At 46.1% G+C, this 23,271-nt stretch overlaps 4 non-coding genes across 4 annotated transcripts; 3 read left to right on the forward strand and 1 right to left on the reverse strand.

Annotated features, from left to right (window-relative positions):
• Positions 1–503: 503 nt before the first annotated feature.
• TRNAF-GAA lies at positions 504–576 on the forward strand. Its single transcript has one exon. It is a non-coding gene; the product is annotated as a tRNA-Phe (tRNA).
• A 551-nt stretch (positions 577–1,127) lies between these two features.
• On the reverse strand, positions 1,128–1,200 carry TRNAF-GAA. Its single transcript has one exon. It is a non-coding gene; the product is annotated as a tRNA-Phe (tRNA).
• A 1,324-nt stretch (positions 1,201–2,524) lies between these two features.
• On the forward strand, positions 2,525–2,598 carry TRNAT-AGU. Its single transcript has one exon. It is a non-coding gene; the product is annotated as a tRNA-Thr (tRNA).
• Positions 2,599–5,997: 3,399 nt separating this feature from the next.
• TRNAA-UGC lies at positions 5,998–6,069 on the forward strand. The gene has a single exon. It is a non-coding gene; the product is annotated as a tRNA-Ala (tRNA).
• Positions 6,070–23,271: the final 17,202 nt, after the last annotated feature.

Below are 23,271 nucleotides of genomic sequence, written 5' to 3' on the forward strand. Positions count from 1 at the left end.
GTTGAGTAAATTATTCTTATTGCTAATAATTGGAAGAATGGAATTCTCTTTGGGGATAATATTTTGCTTAATTGGGTTTCAAAGTTAGTGTTCCTTATCAAAATTTCTCAGCATTTTTGGAGATAACGAAAGACGGAAGAACGAAAAGAAGAGAAAAATGAGGGAGCTCGAGAAGTATTTCCTTTGGTCTCCTTCACCCTCTGAGCGGTGCCTGGGTCTACTCACAGGCTGCGGAGGAGCAGAGGGGCTTCCGGGGTTCACCCCACCACCGCCCTCCTCCTCCTCCTCCCCCTCCCCCCCGCCCCTGCCCCCACCCCACCCCCACGCCGGGATTGGACCCACCCGCGCACACGCGGAGGACGGTGGACGCCGAGTTCCTGGGCGGCAAACGTACTGGACAGACGGACAGTCCCACCTGAGGCATCTGGAACCACCCGGAGCGGAGGTGGAAGACGAGCCGAGTGTTGAGCGGGAAAGAGCCAAGAAAAGGCCTTTTCCCAGCGGCCGAGATAGCTCAGTTGGGAGAGCGTTAGACTGAAGATCTAAAGGTCCCTGGTTCGATCCCGGGTTTCGGCAGCCGCCAGCGTTTTGTCCCGTCGCCGAGGACCTCCGTGGGTACCAGCAACCAGGTGCGCACAGATCCCCGCGCGATGCGGTAGCCGGAGTCCGAGCTCCGTAACTGAGGGGTCAAGGGGTGGGCGGTGGGAACAGGGCAGCGGTGGGACCTCCCGGTGCAGAGACTCGCGGGACCCTGACGCGGTTGTGCATCTGCTACCGTCTGGGCGACTAAGGGCGAGACAACCGGTGGGAGGCGGAGAGGAGCGGAGGGGGCAGCCACAGCCCGTCCCCGTCCCCGTCCCCGTCCCCGTCCCCGCGCCTGCCTGTGCCGACCCGAAACAGCCGGGCCAGGTGCACCGAGCATGTGCGGCCCAAGCGAGCACCAGATACTAGTTCAAAAATTCGAAAAAATAAAGATTACCATTTAGTGACACGTTAAGTTCATGAAATTCAAAACTCAGAGCGTATAATGTGAAGTTTTATTTGCGCACAGTCCATCATCAGTCCTGTAAGGTCCTGCGCGGACGGGACCCGCCACAACCCCGGCGACGGGACAAAACGCTGGCGGCTGCCGAAACCCGGGATCGAACCAGGGACCTTTAGATCTTCAGTCTAACGCTCTCCCAACTGAGCTATCTCGGCCGCTGGGAAAAGGCCTTTTCTTGGCTCTTTCCCGCTCAACACTCGGCTCGTCTTCCACCTCCGCTCCGGGTGGTTCCAGATGCCTCAGGTGGGACTGTCCGTCTGTCCAGTACGTTTGCCGCCCAGGAACTCGGCGTCCACCGTCCTCCGCGTGTGCGCGGGTGGGTCCAATCCCGGCGTGGGGGTGGGGTGGGGGCAGGGGCGGGGGGGAGGGGGAGGAGGAGGAGGAGGGCGGTGGTGGGGTGAACCCCGGAAGCCCCTCTGCTCCTCCGCAGCCTGTGCGTAGACCCAGGCACCGCTCAGAGGGTGAAGGAGACCAAAGGAAACACTTCTCGAGCTCCCTCATTTTTCTCTTCTTTTCGTTCTTGCGTCTTTCGTTATCTCCAAAAATGCTGAGAAATGGAACCCAAGGACCGTACACATTTGCTAAAGGAACACAGTGTGAACAGTGCCAGACTAGACACTCACCACAATGGTTCCAACTCACGGGAAAGCAACTGTCACAAAAATCAGAAAGTGTGAATTGGGACACAGCCGCCACCAGAACCTCACAGAAGAGGACGGGGGGGGGGGGGGGGGAGGCGCCAAGCCGTTCCGTCCTGTCAGCATCACCTGGTAGAAGACGGCCTGCAATCCGCGGCGGGGCTCCCCTCCCCCCCCGCCCCCCACCAACGCCCTCCTCTGCCCCCGCCCCCCAGCCCGGAGCCGCCTGCCCCGCGCCGGGCCCTCGGGTTCCCGCTGGTGTGCGGTTCCCTCTCCATAGGGCCTGGTTCCCGGGGCCGCTCTGCAGACTCTGGTCCTGGAAACCCCCTCCCCGAGCGCAAGCGGCGGCGGCTCGGGCCTCGGGATGCAGCGGGGACCCCGCGGGACGGCACGGAGGCCGGGGAGCGCGGGGCCCGGTCCGCAGGACCTCGCCGCCCACCGCGGGGCTGGGGCGCCTGTAGTCACCTAGTCAAGGTGCAAAAGGGGCGAAAAGGGAAGAGGCCCTGCTGCAGCGGCGCGCGGCTTGTCCCTTCACCAAACCGGCCTTGAGAACGAGCAATTCTCCTGCGGCGTCCCGCCCGCGTCGGTGCTCGGGGATGTCTGCGCAAAGCCCCCGGCCCTCCGCCTCCGCCTCCGCCTGCAGGTTCCCGCGAGGCGCGTCCAGGCTCCAAGGGCGAGAACACCCGCCAACCGGGGCGTGGGCCGCGCTCGTTGCGACCCGGGGACTCTGAGCCGCTCAAAAACCGAGAGGATGAAAGCCCGAGAAAAGGTGGGGTCTGCTCAGAAACGGCCGCAGGGCAAGATCCATCTCCGAAGGGAGAATTCCGAGACCTCTCGTGTGGGCTCCGTGGCTTAGTTGGTTAAAGCGCCTGTCTAGTAAACAGGAGATCCTGGGTTCGAATCCCAGCGGGGCCTGAGGGGTATTTTCTGTTTGCAGGTTTGCTCGCCCCTCGCGGAAGCGTTTTGCTCTTATCTTGTAGTTTTTATTTCCACCATAGGCCTCCCCTCCGCATGCTCCCTGGCCCTTACTACGCACCCCACGACTTCAGACGTAACAGCATCCCAAGACGTTGGAAACAAAGGGGAACTGGTTTGATCGCAGCCACACAAGTCAAGACAGTATTCAGGAAGCAAAGAGCAATGAGGTGATATTAGCATGCAACCCTGTTTTCTCAATGTGTCTTTTTATAGATACAGACCACAAGTTCCCTTGCGATATCTCAGGGATCAAGTCCCAATTTGATTTCATATAGTCATGAACGGACTAATTGAAGTTCCGAGAGGGAACTCTGTGGGCATGAATTTTAATAGGATACCCACAGGTGCTCTTGAGGTTATAATTCACCTATATGTGTGTGGGAGCCTGGGGGTGGCCTCGGAGATTGGTATATCTAATCCAAGAACTTTGTGAAAGCATACTATGAATGGTGATGGACTGTTGACCAGCCGGGCTGCATAAGGTACAGGTCCAGTGAAAATGAAAATGCAAGATCCTGTACTCAAAACAGGAGGAGAAGCCTGCAGTCCACCCCCGGCTTGGCCCTGCCCTTGCCTTCTCCACCTGCTGTATTCCAGCCATCACACCTGCCCCTGCCTTGCCAGGTGTAAAATCAGCGCTGATATCAGCTGTGCTCTAACAGAAATCCAGAATCTTTACGGCTGTGCGTGTAAGGCCTTGCCTTAATTCCTTTGAAATAAAAATCTGAAGTATAATATGCGATCACTCTTGGGGTCACGTGTAAGCAGTGGTTTGTGGCTTTCTCCCCAACATCGATTCTTCCTCTTGACTGTCCTGTCATCCAGTAAACAAACAAACAAATAATATTTTAAAAAATTTAAAAAGTAGAGAGAAAGTACCATTCAAAGTAACAATAAAATATAAGGCTTTTTCCTTTCTTCGTTGGTCTTTCTCAACCTATTATGTATTTTTCATTTGCTTATTTAATATCATTCTAATTAAGTAGAATTAACATCGTAAATTATCAGCATGAATTTTATTGTTCACCTTTATTTCACACACCAAAATCCAAGGAGCATTACGATCGCTGTGTGAAGAAAGAGATGCAGGGAAAGCCAAACATGCACATTGTGCTCATTTCCTTTGTTCACATACTACGCTCCACTATCCCATTGAACCTCGGTTACAAAACATAAATTCAAAGGTGTAATTATTATGGAGTTTGAAGGTGGCAAATAGAATCTCCTGTCCTCAGTTCACCAAAGCACCCACCCTGCCAAAACCTGGGGTTGAACTAGGGATCTTCAGATTTTCAGTCTAAGTCTCTCCCAGCTGAGCTATTAATGCTACCCAGGAGCAAAGTTTCCCAGTATTTATTTTTCCAAATTTGGATTGTTCTCAACTTCTGTTTTAGGAGATTCAGATTAAAGGTTGCTGTTTAATCATCCAGTACATTTTCTTACTCAGAAATTTGGGGAACCTATTGCCTCTCTCTTATATGGCTTGGATCCAATTCCTGGCAGCAAGGGAAGATAGGTGAGAAGGAGGGCAGAAGAGAGGTAATTGGGCTCCAACGGAAAGACTTTCCACTCTTCCTCATCTTGTGACTTAACCCAGACCTGTCTCAAAAAATTAAGGAAACTAAAGAAAAAATGTGTGGGGTCCCTTACGTAGAAAATTTTTGTGACCCTGGGTCAGACAAATATCTTGTAGATAAGACAACAGAAGCATTGGATAAATGCAACCTCATCAAAAAATTTTAAATCCTGTTCTGTGCAAAATATGTTTAAGAGAACAGAAAGGCAAGTGTCACAGACCATGAGACAACCTCTGCAAACCATATATTTGATAAAGAATTTACATCCAGAATATATAAAGGGCTCTAAATAATCAACAATAAGAAAATCTGATTTAAAAATAGCAAAATATTTAAGCAGATACTTTGCCAAAGCAGCAATAAGGATGACAAGTAAGCAAAAGAAGCTCAACATCAGTGATTAAGGAAATATTGATTAAGGCCATAATGACACACCATTGCAGTTATAAGAGTTGCTAGAATCTAAAAATGTTAGCCATACCACATGCTGGTTAGAATGCAGAAGAAATGAAACTCTCATACACTGTTAGCAGTAGTAGAAAAGTACTATTTTGAAACACTTTGGCAGTTTCTTAAAAAATTGAAGCTATACCAACCCCATGATCCAACCACTCAAATCCTAAGTATGTATCCAAAAGAAAAAATAAAACAATTGTGTCCATACAAATTCTTGTGTACAAATTTTTGTATCAGTTTTATTTGTAATAGCCAATAACTGGAAACAATCCAAGTGCTTAGCTTAAATGGGTGAATGGATAAACAAATTGTGGTATATCCATACCATGGAATACTACTCAGCATAAAATGGAGTAAACTATTGATACGTTAAACATGGGTGAAACTCAAAATAATTATGATGAGTGAAAGAAGTGAAATCAAAAAAGTAAATATATGATCCCATTTGCATAAAACTTTGGAAAATTCAAACTCATCTATAGTGACAGGAATTACATCAATGGTTGCTTGGGAAAGGAGAGGCAGGGAGAAGTAGGGAGTGGAACTCAAACGTTTTCTTCCTCTCTCTCTCTGTCTCTGTCTCTGTCTCTCTTTCTTTCCCCTTTTCTCCCTCCCTCTCTCCCTAACTCTCCCTCCCTTCTACCCTGCCTCCTTTTTTTCTCTTTTCTAAACTTTCGAACCAGCTGTAGGGTGAAGACCACTTCTGAAGATATGGAATTGAGGAACCCAACATGATTGGAAATGAGCAATAATGATTTTCATTTTGCATATAGGCTGTCAAAGTGCTTCCTTGGTTTTCTAGAGCAAGATATCCTGGTCTTGAAGTTGGCCGGTGAGAAAGGCAAGTGGTCTAGAAAGTGAGGAAGAGAGTGATTACAGACCAAAGACACTTGAAGAGGTGGGTGCAGACAAGACAGCCAATGGAAATCAGGTAGAGTGATCTGTGGAGGAGAAAGACGTGGTAGAGAAAAAGAATGAAGGGAAACTCCTAACTCAAGACTTTCCAAAGTGGTTCTCAAAAATAAAACAAAACAAAACACAGGCATTAGGGCAGTAAGAAGATCTTAGAGAAGACTGTCCCTGGCTGGGAAGAACCTAGGAGCAGGAATGGCTTAAATCTGGACTTAGAATTTACTATTCTGGAAAACAATCCAATTTAGAAACGTAGAATTAATTCAGTTAACAGAATAAATTTTCTGACACACACACACACACACACACACACACACACGAATGGCCTTGCCAAAGAATACAGAAGATACCACATTTCCTAATATATCACAAAACAAGCAGTTGTTGTCCGGGGGGTGTAGCTCAGTGGTAGAGCGCATGCTTTGCATGCATGAGGCCCTGGGTTCAATGCCCAGCACCTCCAGAGGCATTTCTTTCTGTTTTGCTCCACATTGGTACATTCTTTCAGGGATGCCGAGTCCACTTTTCTGTTTTTTTGTTTTTGTTTTTCTGCTCACATGGAAAGTAAAAATGACTGGTGAAACATCAGAAGAAAGAAAGGAGGAGGAAAGACTTATTCAACATCCCCAAATGCAACCAACTTTGTCACCTGGACCATCGTTTTGCAATAGGACTTAAAAAAGGAAGATCCAAGTGAGAGGAAGAGAAAGAGGGAGAGAGAAGGGATGAGTGGAGGAGAGAAGGAGAGGGAGAGACCCCTGTGCAACTTCTTTAGCCAGAATAGCTAATCCTAAAGACAAGAGAATGAGAGAAATTAGGGTGATGTGAGCAAGATCTCATCTGTCTCTGGAAAAACACTTCAGATGGCAAGCCGAATGCCTTGGACAAACAACTGTCCCTGATCCTTTATTACATACCAGGAACAGAATACAGGAATTCAAACACAGGCTTTTGTTTCTTCAGTTAAGAGCCTGAAAAAAACGACTAAGGAAAATCCCGTCATTGATCTGCTTTAATTTTGGAGACAAAATAGTGTTCATCCCTGGCAATACAGAATACTTCACTTTCAGGCAAATCAGGTAATGGAGAGGTCTTGGCTTCTAAGAAGTCAACCGTCTCCTTGTCTCCTTCCCATTCGACTGTACCTGAAGATGGCGAAAACGAGATGCTCTGCACTGAATGCATGCTGTGGCAGCAAGAGACCCTCTCTTTCAATAAACCAGCCCCTGTGAACAGTGTTTCTGCTCAAAGATTTTCCTTTGGGGACTAGAGGAAGTGATGCTGTTTCCTTGCACAGACAGTTTACATGATCTGCAGGTTCTGCTTTTGCTTCTTTTGCAATAGCCAGTCTCAGAAGCTGCTCTGTGAGGAGTCTGACTACAGTGGGATCAGCGTGCTATGAGAAAGCCCAACCTAGAACCATGGAGAGAAAAGTGAACAGGAAACTAGATAGAGAAGCACTGATACACCACAGTGGAGCCTCCTCAGACCTTTGAGTCCAACCCTGCTACCAGCTAAATAAAGAGCAGTGAACAGTCCCAACTGGCTCCAAGCAGCAGAAGGGACCCAGCCAAAATTTCTGACCCAGAGAATTGTGAGCAAATGTAATGGATGGTTTAAAGTCGTTCAATTTTGAGAAGTTTGATATGTAGTCTGCTATAATTAAAACAGTCATAGATCAACAAAGAGGGTCAAAGAAGAGATAATCATCTTATCTGGAAGCTCATGGTAGGAAATGAGACTTTTACTTTTGTTCTAAGGAAAATTTAAGACCATAGCAAAGAGTATAAATTTTAAAAAATGAGATCGATGTAGGAGCAATCCCGTTTTTTTTTTCCATTAATACCAATAATAAGTTCTTTATCTACTAGGCTTAGTGGATAACTTTAAGTCCTTACTCTACCCACTTCTAAAGAGCCCTCTCCTCCCAGCCACATAAATATCTGAAATTCGGGTTCAGAGATGTCTGCAGATTGTAATGTGCTTAGGGCAGACATCCTCAAGAGGCGAATCCACAGACATTTAAATTCTGTCATTTCTAAACCCAAACTATACATTTCCCTCTTATTGCCCTACCTATACACAAATCAACAAACCAATAACAACAACAACAAACAATTCTCACCCCTCCTCCTATATTTACTATTCTTTGCAAAAGGTATCACCATCTGCAAAATCCAACCTGCATGCTTTCCTAAATACTAAGTATTAGACTTCAGTAAGAGTCCAAATCCTGTATCAATCTACCTTGTTCCTCAAATTTCTCCCTTGCCTTTCATTGTTAAATTCACTGTTTCATCTATCTCGCAGATCCTTGAAAGAGCCTCCAAAGTTGCCTGCCTAGGTCAGGACAGCGTAAAAAAAAAAATCACTGTACTGTACACATTTAGGGCTTTCTCAATCTGTTGCAGTCCTGCATTTGACCTGTCCCGCCCCCACGCCCCGCCCATCCTGCTTTTTAGAACCCAGTCGAGTCAACAGCAGGCTTGAGAGATGGAGCAACATAGGCTAACGTGCTCTTTAGAAAGCCCCAGTTGATTTCCGTATAAAAGTTGGAAATAACAGAGAGGAAAAGGAAACATGATTCTTCAACAGGACTTGAACTTAAACTCCTATATCTCACACGAAAAGGCTAAAACGCCACTGCTGACCTAAATCACTTTCACGATGAAGGTGCTTCCTGAAATCTAGTGAACTGGGCACATTTAGTTTCAACAGAAACTAATGCGAGCCACAGATACAATTTAAATTTTATAGGAGATCCGGGAAAGCCTCGAGCGGGTGGGGGTGTAGCTCAGTGACAGAGCGTGTGCTTCGCGCGGACGAGGTCCCGGGTTCAACCCCGGCTCCTCCAACCGTACTTTTTCGTGCGCTTAGCCACGTTTCTCCTGCTTTATTAAAAGAATATACAGTCCAATGTATTCTCTTCAATATTATGCCATTGGACCATTATGCCATTATCCATGGGACTTGGTGCCACCCAAGACACGAACATTCACAGAAGAGAGAAAACGAAGACAGCTGCACTCGTCAGCCTCAACACCGCCTGAAACACCGAGCTGCAGTCCCATCCACAGACCCATTCACTTTAGGTCTCATGAGGCAGAATCCCTAAAGAAAGGGAAGAAACAAAACAAAACAACAACAACGACAACAACAAAAAACAGAGAAACCAGGTCTGTGAAGTTTCGTGAGCTTTAGAGCACTGTGCGGTCCAAGGCGCAGGGGCCGGTCTCCTCTGCTCCCCAGCGCGCCCCAAGCGCGCTCCCTGCGCGCCTCCTGTGCGCCCCCAGTGCTCACCCCGCAGGCCGCCCGCCAGCCCCCAGAACGCCCCCGGCGCCCCCCACCCCCGCCTCGGAGCCCAGGTGGTGGCGCGGGGCCCAGCTTCCGCAGGGGTGGGGAGTGGGGTGCAGTCTGCAGGCGTCAAGGGAGCCCAAGACCCGTGCCTAACGGACTTTTAAAGCCTAATCTGGGAGCTGGAGACCGCCGGCTCCACTCAGGCCAGCGAGCACCCGCGGACCGCAGAGGATGGATCCTGGGATCTGGCCCCACTCTTACTGGTATTTCATATTACACTGACTTTCACGAGAGCTTTACACAACACGTATACCGGAAGGCTCCCCCTAATTCCCACAGGCCCCTCAACCACAACACCTCGCTGGAGCTACATACATCTCAGACACACTGACAAACAACGGATTTGAAGTCCTCACCCTCAAAAAAAAAAAAAAAAAAAAAATGAAGTCCTCACCTTCGACATTTCCTCGCTGAACATTTTTGTCCTTCAATCTTTAAATGCAGGAACCCCTCGTGGCCCCACACCGAACGTCCCGGAGGAAGAAGTGGCCAAAGGTTTTTGGGTGGGAATAAGGACAAATATATAAGCTGCTTGTATTAAAACAAATAGCACCTATTACAGAATCAGTACAAACTATAGAATACGGAATATCAATGCTCTGCACTTTGTTTTCTGTGCAAGTCGCCTATCGTTGGGCGAATGCACCAGAATCATTCCATTTTCTTTGCAAAACCTTTCCATGCTACCCTTTGTATCAGAAAAGAATGCTTTAAAATGTGAAGTCGAAATGTAAAAGATGAAGTCTAGATTGCCTCATTTGGAAAAACATTCCTTCCAACTGGTCTGAAATCATGAGAGGGAGCAGAGATGGGTCAAACCCCACACAGCTGCCTTCCCCAACTGAGCCACGGAACCCCTGCCAGGGCTATCTCTGGGCCACCCTCATCCAGCTGTGTTGCTGTCACACTGCGGTCTAGATTATTTCTGGGCAAAGGCTAAGTGAATGAGCTTTCCTTCTCTTTGATTCTCATTCTCTGACACCCTCTGGGTTGCAGAGTAATCAGCCAGGAAAAACAGCTCCGACCACCATCTTCCATTTTGCCAATCACGGATTCTTTTTTCTTTTCTTTTCTCCCCCCCCCCCCTTCTTTTTGTATTTTTTTTTTATGGAGTTCAACTTGCCAACATATAGCATAACACCCAGTGCTCATCCCATCAAGTGCCCCCTCAGTGCCTGACACCCAGTCACCCCATCCTCCCCCACCTCCCCTTCCATTGCCCCTTGTTCATTACCTAGAGTTAGGAGTCTCTCATGTTTTGTCACCCTCTCTGATTTTCCCCAATCATTTTCTCTCCTTTCCCCTATAATCCCTTTCACTATTTTTTATATTCCCCGTATAAGTGAAATCATATAATGATTGTCCTTCTCGATTGACTTACTTCACTCAGCATCATACCCTCCAGTTCCATCCACGTCGAAGCAAATGGTATTTGTCATTTCTAATGGCTGAGGAATATTCCATTGTATACATAGACCACAGCTTCTTTATCCATTCATCTTTCGATGGACACCGAGGCTCCTTCCACAGTTTGGCTATTGTGGACATTGCTGCTAGAAACATCAGGGTGCAGGTGTCTCGGTTTTTCGCTGCATCTGTATCTTTGGGGTAAATCCCCAGCAGTGCAATTGCTGGGTCATAGGGTGGCTCTCTTTTTAACTCTTTGAGGAACCTCCACACAGTTTTCCAGAGTGACTGCACCAGTTCCCATTCCCACCAACAGTGCAAGAGGGTTCCCCTTTCTCCGCATCCTCTCCAACATTTGTTGTTTCCTGCCTTGTTAATTTTCCCCATTCTCACTGGTGTGAGGTGGTATCTCATTGTGGTTTTGATTGGTATTTCCCTGATGGCAAGTGATGTGGAGCATTTTCTCACGTGCTTGTTGGCCATGTCTATGTCTTCTTTGGTGAAATTTCTGTTCGTGTCTTCTGCCCATTTCATGATTGGATTGTTTGTTTCTTGGGTGTTGAGTTTAATAAGTTCTTTATAGATCTTGAATACTGGCCTTTTATCTGATGGGTCATTTGCAAATATCTTCTCTATTCTGTAGGTTGCCTTTTAGTTTTGTTGACTGTATCCTTTGCTGTGCAGAAGCTTTTTATCTTGATGAAGTCCCAATAGCTCATTTTTGCTTTTGTTTCCCTTGCCTTCATGGATGTATCTTGCAAGAAGTTGCTGTGGCCAAGTTCAAAAAGGGTGTTGCCTGTGTTCTCCTCTAGGATTTTGATGGATTCCTGTCTCACATTTAGATCTTTCATCCATTTTGAGTTTATCTTTGTGTATGGTGTAAGAGAGTGGTCCGAGTTTCATTCTTCTGCACGTGGCTGTCCAATTTCCCCAGCACCATTTATTGAAGAGACTGTCCTTTTTCCAGTGGAGAGTCTTTCCTGCTTTGTTGAATATTAGTTGACCATAGAGTTGAGGGCCCATTTCTGGCTTCTCTATTCTGTGCCATTGATCTACGTGTCTGTTTTTGCCAAGCACGGATCTCAGGTAGGATTCTCCTCTCGCTCTTTAGGGCCCCACGGCATTTTGCATGGAGCCATGAAACTGCGTCAGAGAATCTTTCACATGAGAGTTAAAAGCCATGAGAGATAAAGCAACGGAACTCTGGCCACAGAACCCACGAGGGCCTCCACGTGTGGGATACCTTTTTCCAGGGGAAGGGAGTAGCCGACCTCTAGAACCTCAAGGCCCCAACCACAGACATGCATGGCCCACCTTAACTCAGGTGACTTCAAGTTGGAACTCCAGGCATGTTGGTCCTTCTTTGGGAAATCTGGTGCTATCACTGATTTCCCACATCATTACACACCCGGGTCTCTGCACCTCCAATGCTCTGGCCATCATCCCAGCAGGAAATGCTGGAGGAAGGGCACAAGAGAACAGAACCTGAAACGTGGCCTCAGGAAATAGATCCAGATAGAAAAAGGAAACATCCCAAATAGAAAACAGTAAGTATATGTTGTCACAGTCACTGCATCACAGTCAGGAAACCTGGCAGTGGTTTTGTCTGGAGGACTCTGCCTTCTGTCTCTGAGACCCACAAAGTTGCACAAGGAGGGGGTGGTTCTGGACACAAGCAAGCACTGCTCCCAGTAGCAGTTGTCCTCTTATAACAACCTCCCACCCCACCCCACGGCTTGTGGACCAAGAGTCAAACCTCAGCCATGACAAGGGCTCAAAGAATAGATGCTTCCATTCCATTGGCAGAATTTGTGGTGACCAAATATGGTAAGTTTGGGGAGTGATCCTAAGTTATTGTGTATTCTCGTTCATTCGCTTTTGCTTTTTTCTTAGAAAAAAAAATTATTTTATTTATTCATGAGAGACACAGAAAGGTAGAGACGTAGGCAGAGGGAGGAGCAGGCTCCATGCAGAAAGCCTAATGTGGGACTCCATTCCAGGAATGCGGGATCACGCCCTGAACCAAAGGAAGAGGCTCAAACACTGAGCCACCCAGGCGTCCCTCGTTCACTTTTCATCCCTATACTCTTTTTTTTAAAAGATTTTATTTATTTATTGGAGAAAGAGAGAGAGAGGCAGAGACACAGGCAGAGGGAGAAGCAGGCTTCATGCAGGGAGTCCGACGTGGGACTCAATCCCGGGACTCCAGGATCATGCCCTGAGCCAAAGGCAGCTGCTAAACCGCTGAGCCACCCGGGGGTCCCGTCATCCCTATACTCTTCTCCCTAAACGAAATCTGCACCTTCCTGAATATCTCGATAAGCTGCAGATCAGCTCCGCTTCCTCGGTGTCCCGGCCGCCTCCTGTCCTCCCCCTGGAATCACAGGGAACCACTGGGCGAGACTCAGCTGGTGCTGGGACGTGGCCGAAATGGGCGCCTGGAGAAGAAACAACAGTCAAAAGTAACTTGGTGAGTGCCTTCGTGGCCCCGAAGCGACCGTCTAAGACTAGAGAAAGGGCTTTGGATCCGAATGCAGCGGTTGCCCAACCGGGGCGTCAGGAGCTTTACCAACACGTGCAATCCCGGTTCCACCAGAGAGCTCACCGGGTGCACGATCACTGGCTGGGGAACCGGGAGCTGGGGGAGGGGGGAGGGGGCAGGCGTGGAACTTAGATGCCTCCCGGTTGAGGTGCTTGTCGTCCAGGGGGGAGAACCGCTCCCTGGGGTGTGCAGCTGCGGTACGGAGGGAGCTGAGCTGTGGCACGGTTGAGCCAGGAGGAGACGGTTAGAATATTTGCATCTGTGTTATCAGCGATATTGGTCTATCATTCTCCTTTTTGGTATGGTCTTGTCTGGTTTTGGAATTAAGGTGATTCTGGCCTCATAAAACGAGTTTGGAAGTATTCTGTCCCTTTCTTTCCTTTGGAACAGCTTTAGTAGAATAGGTATTGTTTCTTCTTTAAACATTTGATAGAATTCCCCTGGAAGCCATCTGGCCCTGGATTTTAGAGTTTTTTTTTTTAATATTTTATTTGTTTATTCATGAGAGACACAGAATGAAAGAGAGAGGCAGAGACACAGGCAGAGGGAGAAGCAGGCTCCATGCAAGGAACCTGACGTGGAACTCCATACCTGGGTCCGGGTTCATGCCTTCGGCTGAAGGCAGTACTAAACCACTGAGCCACCGGGGTTGCCCGGATTTTAGAGTCTTTGGAGGTTTTTGATGACTGCTTCAATTTCCTCCCTGGTTATTGGCCTGTTCAGGTTTTCTATTTTTTCCTGTTCCAGTTTTGGTAGTTTGTGGTTTTCCATAAATTCACCCATTTCTTCTAGATTGCCTAATTTATTGGAGTATAGCTGCTCGTAATATGTTTTTAAAATCGTTTCTACTTTCTTGGTATTGGTTGTGATCTCTCCTCTTTCATGATTTCATTAATTTGAGTCTTTTTTTTCTTTTTGATAAGGCTGGCAAATGGTTTATCTATCTCATTCTTTCAAAGAACCAACTCCTGGTTTTGTTGATCTTTTCTACAGCTCTTCTGGTCTCTATTTCATTGAGTTTTGCTTGCATCTTTATTATCTCTCTTCTTCTGCTTGGTGTAGGTTTTATTTGCTGTTCTTTCTCCAGTTCCTTTAGGTGCGAGGTTAGCTTGTGTATTTGAATTTTTTCCAATTATTCGAGGGATGCTTGTATTGAGATGTATTTTCCTCTTAGGTCTGCTTTTGCTGTATCCTAAAGATTTTGAATGGTTGTATCTTCATTTTCATTAGTTTCCATGAATCTTTTTAATTCTTTTCTAATTTCCTGGTTGACCCATTTATCTTTTAGTAGGATGCTTTTTAACTTCCACGTGTTTGTGTTTCTTCCAATTTTTTTCTTGTGACTGAGTTCTAGTTTCAAAGCATTGTGGTCTGAAAAAATGCAGGGGACAATCCCAGTCTTTTGGTATTGGTTGAGACCTGATTTGTGACCCAGCAGTATGTGGTCTATTCTGGAGAAAGTTCCATGTGCACTTGAAAAGATGTGTATTCAGTTGCCTTCAGATGGAAAGTTCTGTATATATCTGTGAAATCCATCTAGTCCTGTGTATCATTTAAAGCCCTTGCTTCTTTTGGTGATATTGTGCTTAGAATATCTGTTATTTGCAGAAAGTGCCGTGTTGAAGTCTCCTACTGTTCGTGTATTATTATCTAAGCATGTCTTTACTTTGGTTATTTTTTTAAGATTTTATTTATTTATTCATGAGAGATGCAGAGAGAGAAAGAGAGGCAGAGAGAGAAGCAGGCCCCATGCAGGGAGCCTGACGGTGGGACTGGATCCCAGGTCTCCAGGATCACACCCTGGGCTGAAGGCAGCGCTAAACCACTGAGCCACCCGGGGTTGCCCCTTTACTTAGGTTATTAATTGATTGATATACTTGGCAGCTCCCAGATTAAGGGGCATAAATATTCATGATTGTTAGGTCTTGTTGGACAAACCCTTTTAGTATGATATATGATATAGTGTCCCTCTTCATTTCTTACTACAGTCTTTGGGATAAACTTTAATTTATCTGATATGAGGATTGCTAAAGAAGGGTTAATTTAACCAAGTTGATTCCACAGGAAATATCTGGAGGCATTTCCTTGGTCCAAGCAGACCCGTCTGACCAGGCCCTGGCACTTAGCCTCTGCTGGTCTCAGAAATGGTTGTGTGTTAGAACAGCCCATCCAGAAGGTGACCTAAGAGAGTTCTCTGGTTTTGCCCTCACCCAGCCGGCCCTGGGGATCCGGAGGCTCACCAACAACGTTGAGACTTGAGAAGGACTCATTTCTCTCAGAGGAAAAACAGTCCTGGCCCAGGACAGAGAAAGGGGTGTTTGTCTCTTCCAAGTAACTGGCTGCTTCCAGGAAAGCATGAGGATGAGCAAACCGAGAGGTCTACAGGTGCTCTACTTCAGGGCTTGGCGGGTTTCTCCTCTTTCCCACCGAAGCACCTGGCTGCAGACCAGGGGTGGGAGGGTTGTGGAGGACGCATAGACAGCGGGCCAGTCCACAGGGCGCTGAAGTGGAACCTTCATCACCTGCTCCGCTGGAGGGGGGGGGCGGGCAGGCGGCCCCTCCTCCGGGAGACTGTAGCCTCACGTCCTCCCTGGGGTGGAGTGTTTGCAGGTAAGCACAGTGCACCTCGGACCTGGAGACCCCATCCTCTCGGGGAGGCAGAGGTCCCCTCTCGTCCAGCGACGCTCCTCCTGGTCTGCTGTAGTCAGGTGGGTAAAGCCTTTCGCGGGAATGAATCCTAGGACAGTCTGTCCAGGGCGTTAAAGCTGGTCTTTAGAACCGGGGAGCCTTGCTGGAGCTTACAGGCCCTTCTGTTCCTAGAGGAGGCACCAGGTCGGAACCTGCGGAGCCCTGGCGTCCCCTCCCCCACCCTGCTCCCGCGCACCGCGCAGGGCTCTGGGCTGTGGTTTCTGCACCAGAGCGCTTGGTCCTCCACGGCCTGGGACCTTCAAGGGGTCACGTCCTGAGGACCAGCTCCCCGCGCACCAGCTCCACCTAACTGCTAGTAGGGATTCCGCATGGAGTTTTAGTCCTTTTTTTTTTTTTTTTTTTTTTTTTTTAGAATGTTGAAAATTAAATTTTCCTCCAGTTGCAAAGTTAAAACTTTGAAAGCAGAGAAACCTTCTACATCTTAGCTTCCAGGTTTGGAGATATGTTCACACTGGCGGGCGGCATGGCCTAATGGATAAGGCGTCTGATTCTGGAACAGAAGAATGAAGGTTCAAGTTCCTTCGTGGTGGTGGTTCCTTTACTGGCGAACAATCGTTTGATTCCTACTGGTGCACCCTCGAGTAGCTTTGTGAACCTCAAAGGAGTTCAGAGTCCTGAAAGAAGCAAGCCTGTTGTGTGCTCCTGAGTTACTAATAACTTGCATTTTGTCACTGGGCTCTGATCACTATATACGCTAGTAAAACACTAATGTATGGTTCCCTACAATGCGGCAGCCCCACTCTAGAACCCGCCAGTAGAGGCCCACAAGGGGATGGGAGGGTGGAAGAGCCTACTGCGAACATTTCTCCGGAAAACTGGATTTCAGGGGGGGCTTCTATTTAAGAGTTAGGGGTTTGGAGGGAGTGAGGGATGCCGAGCTTGGAACAGGCACCCTCATAGAGGGTGAACTATCTGGGCTCAGGGATCTAACTTCTGAGAAATTACTCAAAGCTAGCAAGTCAATTATTCTCTCATCTTCCCATTATTTGCCTTTATTAGAAGCACAGGGTAATGGCATTTTCATCACATGATTTGTGGGAAAGTCCTGTGAAGGCAGACTTGATGTTGACCAAAACAGCCAGTCATCTTATCAAAACTTGGTTCTTGACCAGGGATGGAGGCAGCCCTAGGTTGTCCCACTTGAACTATTCTGAGCCACTCAGAGGGATTAATAGATCAACTCCTTCTTCAATTGTTCATAAGATTTTTAACTTTCACTTTGGGAAGATTTTATATTACTTATGCATTGCCATTTTTTATGGTCCACTCACGTGCTTACCACTCACTCCTAAAGATTTGGGATCCAGTTTTTGGTGGTGCTGATTGGATGGGTTGGAGAGGGAGCCAGAAGAAAAGAGAGAGGTAGGGAAGTTCTCTTGGGCCAATTCTGGCTTCTCTAGTTACTGTCTCTTTCCTGAGTCAAAATAAGAGACTAAACAAAGATGTCTGTTAGGTTCTTTATTTTTCCTCCTCTTTCCATTTTTTTTTCCTGTTGTGATCTTCAATGTTACTGAAAAATAGAACTCAAGGTGAACTTATAAGTATTGTGGTAGGCACATTTCATGATGAAAATGTATGGTAAACTGGACTCTCTCCCACTTTTTTTCCTGTCCCATCTTGTCTTCCTTTTGCCAAAACAGCCATCCTTTGTGGTACCAAGGACTACGCAGTAGAACCCCGCAGTTGCAAAGGCAATGCACTACATCATTGGTCTTCTTGTCATGTAAGCAGGGAAGTCATGATAGAACAATGAAGAAGTACAAGAAAGTTGTGGTTATGGAATAAAGAACATATGTGGAGATACAGGGGATTGTAACTCGAGATCTGTATTTCAGTACCCAAGGACAAAAAATCAGCTTGTGCTATACAGTCTTCATAAAAATCGGTGGCATTTTTGGATGGTATTGATAAACCTAACAGTTGGCAAAAGAAAGTCCACTAAGTTTGAAATCATTAGGCTAGAGCCTCTCTTTGGCATTTCTGACTCAAGAAACTTGCCACTCCAATCTGACATTTGTACACAGTAGCTGAGACATATTTAAATTTAAAACATTCAGGGATGTGTGGCTAGCTGACTTAGTAGAGAATGCAACTCTTGCTCTCAGAGGTTTTGGGTTCAAGCCCCACCTTGAGAACAGTGCCTACTTAAAAGAGTGCTTAAGTTAAAAACATTTACCCATTATAATAATAATTAATTATATAAAAAATTATTTGTATAATTAGCCTAAGTAGGTAAATTTTCTCTTTTTTGAACTGTAGAATTTGTAACAGAAAGCATCACAGTGATTTTTGAGCTAATTGAAGATGTGAAACACAACAAATACATCTCATTCTTTTGGGATCTTTTTCTGCAAAGTGCTGGAAAAATATTTAGTGTAGTCCAGCTGTTGTTTGGAAGACCTCCAAAAGACAATTTTTAAAAAAAGTTAACATCAACAATGATAAGTCATGCTGTCCATATGTACCTTAATATGTGATGAAAAATATGATCTCTATATATAGATTTATACATAATATATAATATAAATATATATAAATATAAATCTCTCTCTCTGTATATATATATATATATTTCCTTCTGTGATCTTCCTCCTCAAAACTCATAGCCCAGACTAATCATGACAAAAAGAGCAGACGAATTCCAGTAGAGGAGCATCCTACAACATACCGGAAGAGAATCCCTCTAAGCTATCATAGTCATTGTGATTGCTAATTTTGTGTGTCACTTTGGCTGGGCTAAGGGATGCCCAGATAAGTAAAACATTATTTCTGGGTGTGTCTGTGAAAGCAGGTTAGCATTTAATTCAGTAGACTGAATAGAGAGATCTTCCCTCACCAGTGAGGGTCCAAAAGGAACAAAAGGACAAAAGAAAGTAGAGTCTTTCTATGTGCTTGAGCTAGGAAATCTCTCTTTTCTTGCCCTCAGACATCCTGTGCTCCTGGTTAATAGGCCTTCCAACTGGGGCTGAATTATGTCACTAGGTTTTCTGGTTCCAGCTTGTAGATGGCAGATTACAGGACTTCTCAGCATTCATAACTTCATGAGCCAATTCCTATATTAAATCTCTTCATAGGTATCTTGTTACAATAAAATACAATGGAGAATACACTTGAAAATTCCCCAAGCAGACATAACCATGGAAGCCACATAAGCAAAGCCAAATCTAGCTTATTTCATGAATACAAGTGAACCTTAACTGAGGTTATTACTTGTAAATGTCTCTAATAATCATAAAAGAAACTTAAGTCATCTTCCTAAAATAAAATGGTATAGGATAACCACTTTAACCCACCCCCTGCTGCCTTGAAACCTCCATTATAATAACCAGTTGTTTTATTTTATTATTTTAAAAAATATTTTATTTATTTATTCATGAGAGATACAGAGAGAGAGGCAGAGACACAGACAGAGGGAGAAGCAGGCTCTCCCTAAGGAGCCTGATTCCGGGCTGTGGGATCATGACCTGAGCCGAAGGCAGATGCTCAACTGCTCAACCACTCAGCCACCTAGGCATCCCATAACCAGTTGTTTTAATGTTCATTTTTCAAGCCATCTTGTGCTGTGCTGCCCCTGAGTTTCATATCAATTCTGGAACTGAAGACTTTCAGTTCAGAAACTGTCCTTTTGTACACAGCAAACCCTTAGTCAATACTAGTTCATTGATCTGGCTTTAATTTTTACTGTTTTTGACAATCTCTTTATATTCTATTGGTTTTGTCTCTCTGGAGAACCCTCACTGAGACAGTCATTGAAAACAAGAAAAATGGGCAGCCCTGGTGGCTCAATGGTTTAGTGCTGCCTTAGGCTCAGGGTGTGATCCTGGAGACTTGGGATCAAGTCCCACATTGGACTCCTTGAATGGAGCCTGCTTCTTCCTCTTCCTGTGTCTCTGCCTCTCTCTGTGTGTGTCTCTCATGAATAAATAAATAAAATCTTTGAAAAAAAAAAAAAACAAAAAAATCTAAGAAATATCATAGCCAAAAAAAAAAAGACACATGACAACTAAATGTACTTGGTTTTGTGGAACAGACAAAAGCTATTAGGCTAAAAACCAAGAAAATCTGGAATACACTATGAAATTTATTTATTTATTTATTTTTAAAGATTTTATTTATTTATTCATGAGAGGCACAGAAAGAGGCAGAGACCTAGGCAGAAAGAGAAGCAGGCTCCATGCAAGGAACCTGATGCAGGACTCGATCTCCGGATTCCAGGACCATGCCCCATGCCAAAGGCAGATGTGCCTAGCCGCTGAGCCACCCAGGTGACTATGGAATTTATTTAATAAAAATCTATCAGTGTGCCAGGCTGGCTCAGTTGGTGGAGCATGGTGACTCTTGATATACAAGACTGTTTGAGCTCCAGACTGGGTGTAGAGATTACTTTAAAAAGTAAAATAAAATAAAAAGTTATCAATGTTGGTTTGTTAATTTAGTAAATGCTACCATCTCTTTTTAAAAATTTATTTATTTGAATCCTAGAGGAAAACACAGGCAGCACCATTTTTGAACTTGGTCACAGCAACTTCTTGCAAGATACATCCATGAAGGCAAGAGAAACAAAAGCAAAAATGAAATATTGGGACTTAATCAATATAAAAAGCTTCTGCACAGCAAAGGATACAGTCAACAAAACTAAAAGACAACCTACAGAATGGGAGAAGATATTTGCAAATGACCCATCAGATAAAAGGCCAGTATTCAAGATCTATAAAGAACTTATTAAACTCAACACCCAAGAAACAAACAATCCAATCATGAAATGGGCAGAAGACACGAACAGAAATTTCACCAAAGAAGACATAGACATGGCCAACAAGCACGTGAGAAAATGCTCCACATCACTTGCCATCAGGGAAATACCAATCAAAACCACAATGAGATCCCACCTCACACCAGTGAGAATGGGGAACATTAACAAGGCAGGAAACAACAAATGTTGGAGAGGATGTGGAGAAAGGGGAACCCTCTTGCACTGTTGGTGGGAATGGGAACTGGTGCAGTCACTCTGGAAAACTGTGTGGAGGTTCCTCAAAGAGTTAAAAAGAGAGCTACCCTACGACCCAGCAATTGCACTACTGGGGATTTACCCCAAAGATACAGATGTGGTGAAATGCCAGGACACCTGCACCCTGATGTTTATCGCAGTAATGTCCACAATAGCCAAACTGTGGAAGGAGCCTCGGTGTCCATCGAAAGATGAATGGATAAAGAAACTGTGGTCTATGTATACAATGGAATATTACTCAGCCATTAGAAATGACAAATACCATTTGCTTCGACGTGGATGGAACTGGAGAGTATGATGCTGAGTGAAGTAAGTCAATCAGAAAAGGACAAACATGATATAGTCTCATTCATTTGGGGAATATAAAAATTAGTGAAAGGGAATAAAGGGAAAGGAGAGAAAATCAGTGAAAATATCAGTGAGGGTGACAAAACATGAGAGACTCCTAACTCTGGGAAATGAACAAGGGGTAGTGGAAGGGGAGGTGGGCAGGAGGGTTGGGGTGACTGGGTGATGGGCACTGAGGGGGGCACTTGGCGGGATGAGCACTGGGTGTTATGCTATATGTTGGCAAATTGAATTCCAATTAAAACATTAAAAATTTTAATTTATTTGAGATGAGAGCCCTTGAAGGGGGGACCAGAGGGAGAGGGAGAAGCAGATTCCCTTTCTGAGCAGTGGGGCTTGACTCTGGGATCATAACTTGAGCCAAAGGCTGACCCCACTGAACCAATCAAGTGCCCCTAAATGTATCATCTTAAGTTAGATAATAATAGGAAAAACTGGGGGCAGGGTATATAAGAAATCTCTGTAATATCCTCTCAGGTTTTTTCTCCCTGCAAATCTTGTACTGTTCCAAAGTTAAATTATATTTACAAGATAAAAAAGATCTGTTTTAGACATACAGGTGAAGAGAGTGTTTAAAAGGAGTTAGAGCAAATCTGCTGCAGATTGAGTGCATTTCTTACAGAGCTTGGCTCCCACAATTAACACGAGGGTGACTTACAGGGCCAATGCCACTGATATCTATGGAGATTTCCTTGTCACATTCAACATACAGTTAAACAAAATCATAATCATGTGAATGGTAAAGTACACTGCAAACATTCCCAGAGCTACTCGCAAAGGAAGTTGGATTCAGCCCTTTGTGGATGTGAGTTTAAAAGAGCCTGTGCAAAAGTGAAAGAATCTACACCAGAACCGCGTTGGTGCATCTTCAGACTCAAAGCCTGATGCGCTTCCAATTCCGCCATCCAGAAGTACATGGTTTCAGCGGGAATCCAAATTCAAATAAAGCAGGTGTAGTCGCTGCTTAACCTTCCCCCCTCATTCTTTCCCTTGTATTTCAAACTCAAACACGCTAAAAAAAATCCATTGCTGCCAGCGAAATGCCCACACTCTGGATTGGAGTGTGTTTCTAAGCTCAGCGCTGCTCCTAGGGCTGGTACGGTCTACCGTTGCCCTAGCAGCACATGCAGCACCAGGTCTACTGTTCCAGATGCTCCAGATGCTCCAGATGCGCCACCGTTGGGCCACCGGATGCTGCAACAGGACACTGAGTCAGGTAATCTTTGGCAAAACAAGACGAGAGCCGCTCCGGTGAGGAGCCCCCTCTCAAAACACTTACCTTCTTTCTCCAAAGGTCTGGACACCTGCAGCAGTGACGCAGAGCTTGGTCACTGTCTACCCTCGCTCCTGCCCTGTCTACCTATCCTACCTGTCCACTGAGACCCCGCCAACTACTCTTCTTCGCTCCCTGCCTTCACTGCCTCTTCCCTCCTCCCCTGGCTTCACCTTTGTCCCGCCTGGAGCCTGGTGCTCTCCCTACTCCACTCCTCCCCTGCAGACCCTCCTGAGCTCCCTCCAGATCCCAGCACTCTCCTTCCTGTGTGGCAATAACAGAACTTGTGCAGGCACCTCCCCGACCCCTTTTCTGCCTGAAGGCTTGGAATTTTCTCCAAAATCGGCATCTAGGTTAACAGTTGCACCAGGTTTCGCTCACCTGCCACTCGTGCGCGCCGAGGATTGGGAACAGTGACCGCCGGTCCTAAGCCCCACCGGGGTCCGTGTGCGTTCCCGGGGCTCCCCGGGCGCGTCTTTGTATCCACTCTTCCTTCCACCCCCGCACCTCCTTTGGCTTTTCTGGCAGTTTCGTGGGCAGAGAAGGACGTTGTTCAACAAGGAGGATGTGAAGACATGACAAAGGCCCAACCCTCGCGGTGGCCTGGAGCTGGCAGAGTAGTCCGTTGGCAAAAAGCGGCCTTCCATAGAGGGAGGGGAGGAGGCATCAGAATGCATTTGTCCTGTCACAACTGACACTGGAGTCAGTCCCAGAGATTTCAAAGACGGAAAAACCTGCCCGGGTGGCTCAGCGGTTTAGCGTCGCCTTCAGATCAGGGCACCCTGGAGACCCATCTCGGGCTCCTTGCATGGAGCCTGCTTCTCCCTCTACCTGTGTCTGTGCCTCTCTCTGTGTGTCTCTCATGAATAAATGAATAAAATCTTAAAAAAAAAAAAACCTGCCCTCATCTTCAGATGAGGCTGTAAATACATGCCATGGGGAGCCCTGCTGCTAGCCACCTGAGGGGCTGTAGCTCATTGGTAGAGTGCATGTTTAGCAGGCACCTGACCCGAGTGGAGGG

This window comes from Canis lupus, chromosome 35 (genome assembly GCF_011100685.1).
Source record: "Canis lupus familiaris isolate Mischka breed German Shepherd chromosome 35, alternate assembly UU_Cfam_GSD_1.0, whole genome shotgun sequence".
NCBI lineage: Eukaryota > Metazoa > Chordata > Mammalia > Carnivora > Canidae > Canis > Canis lupus.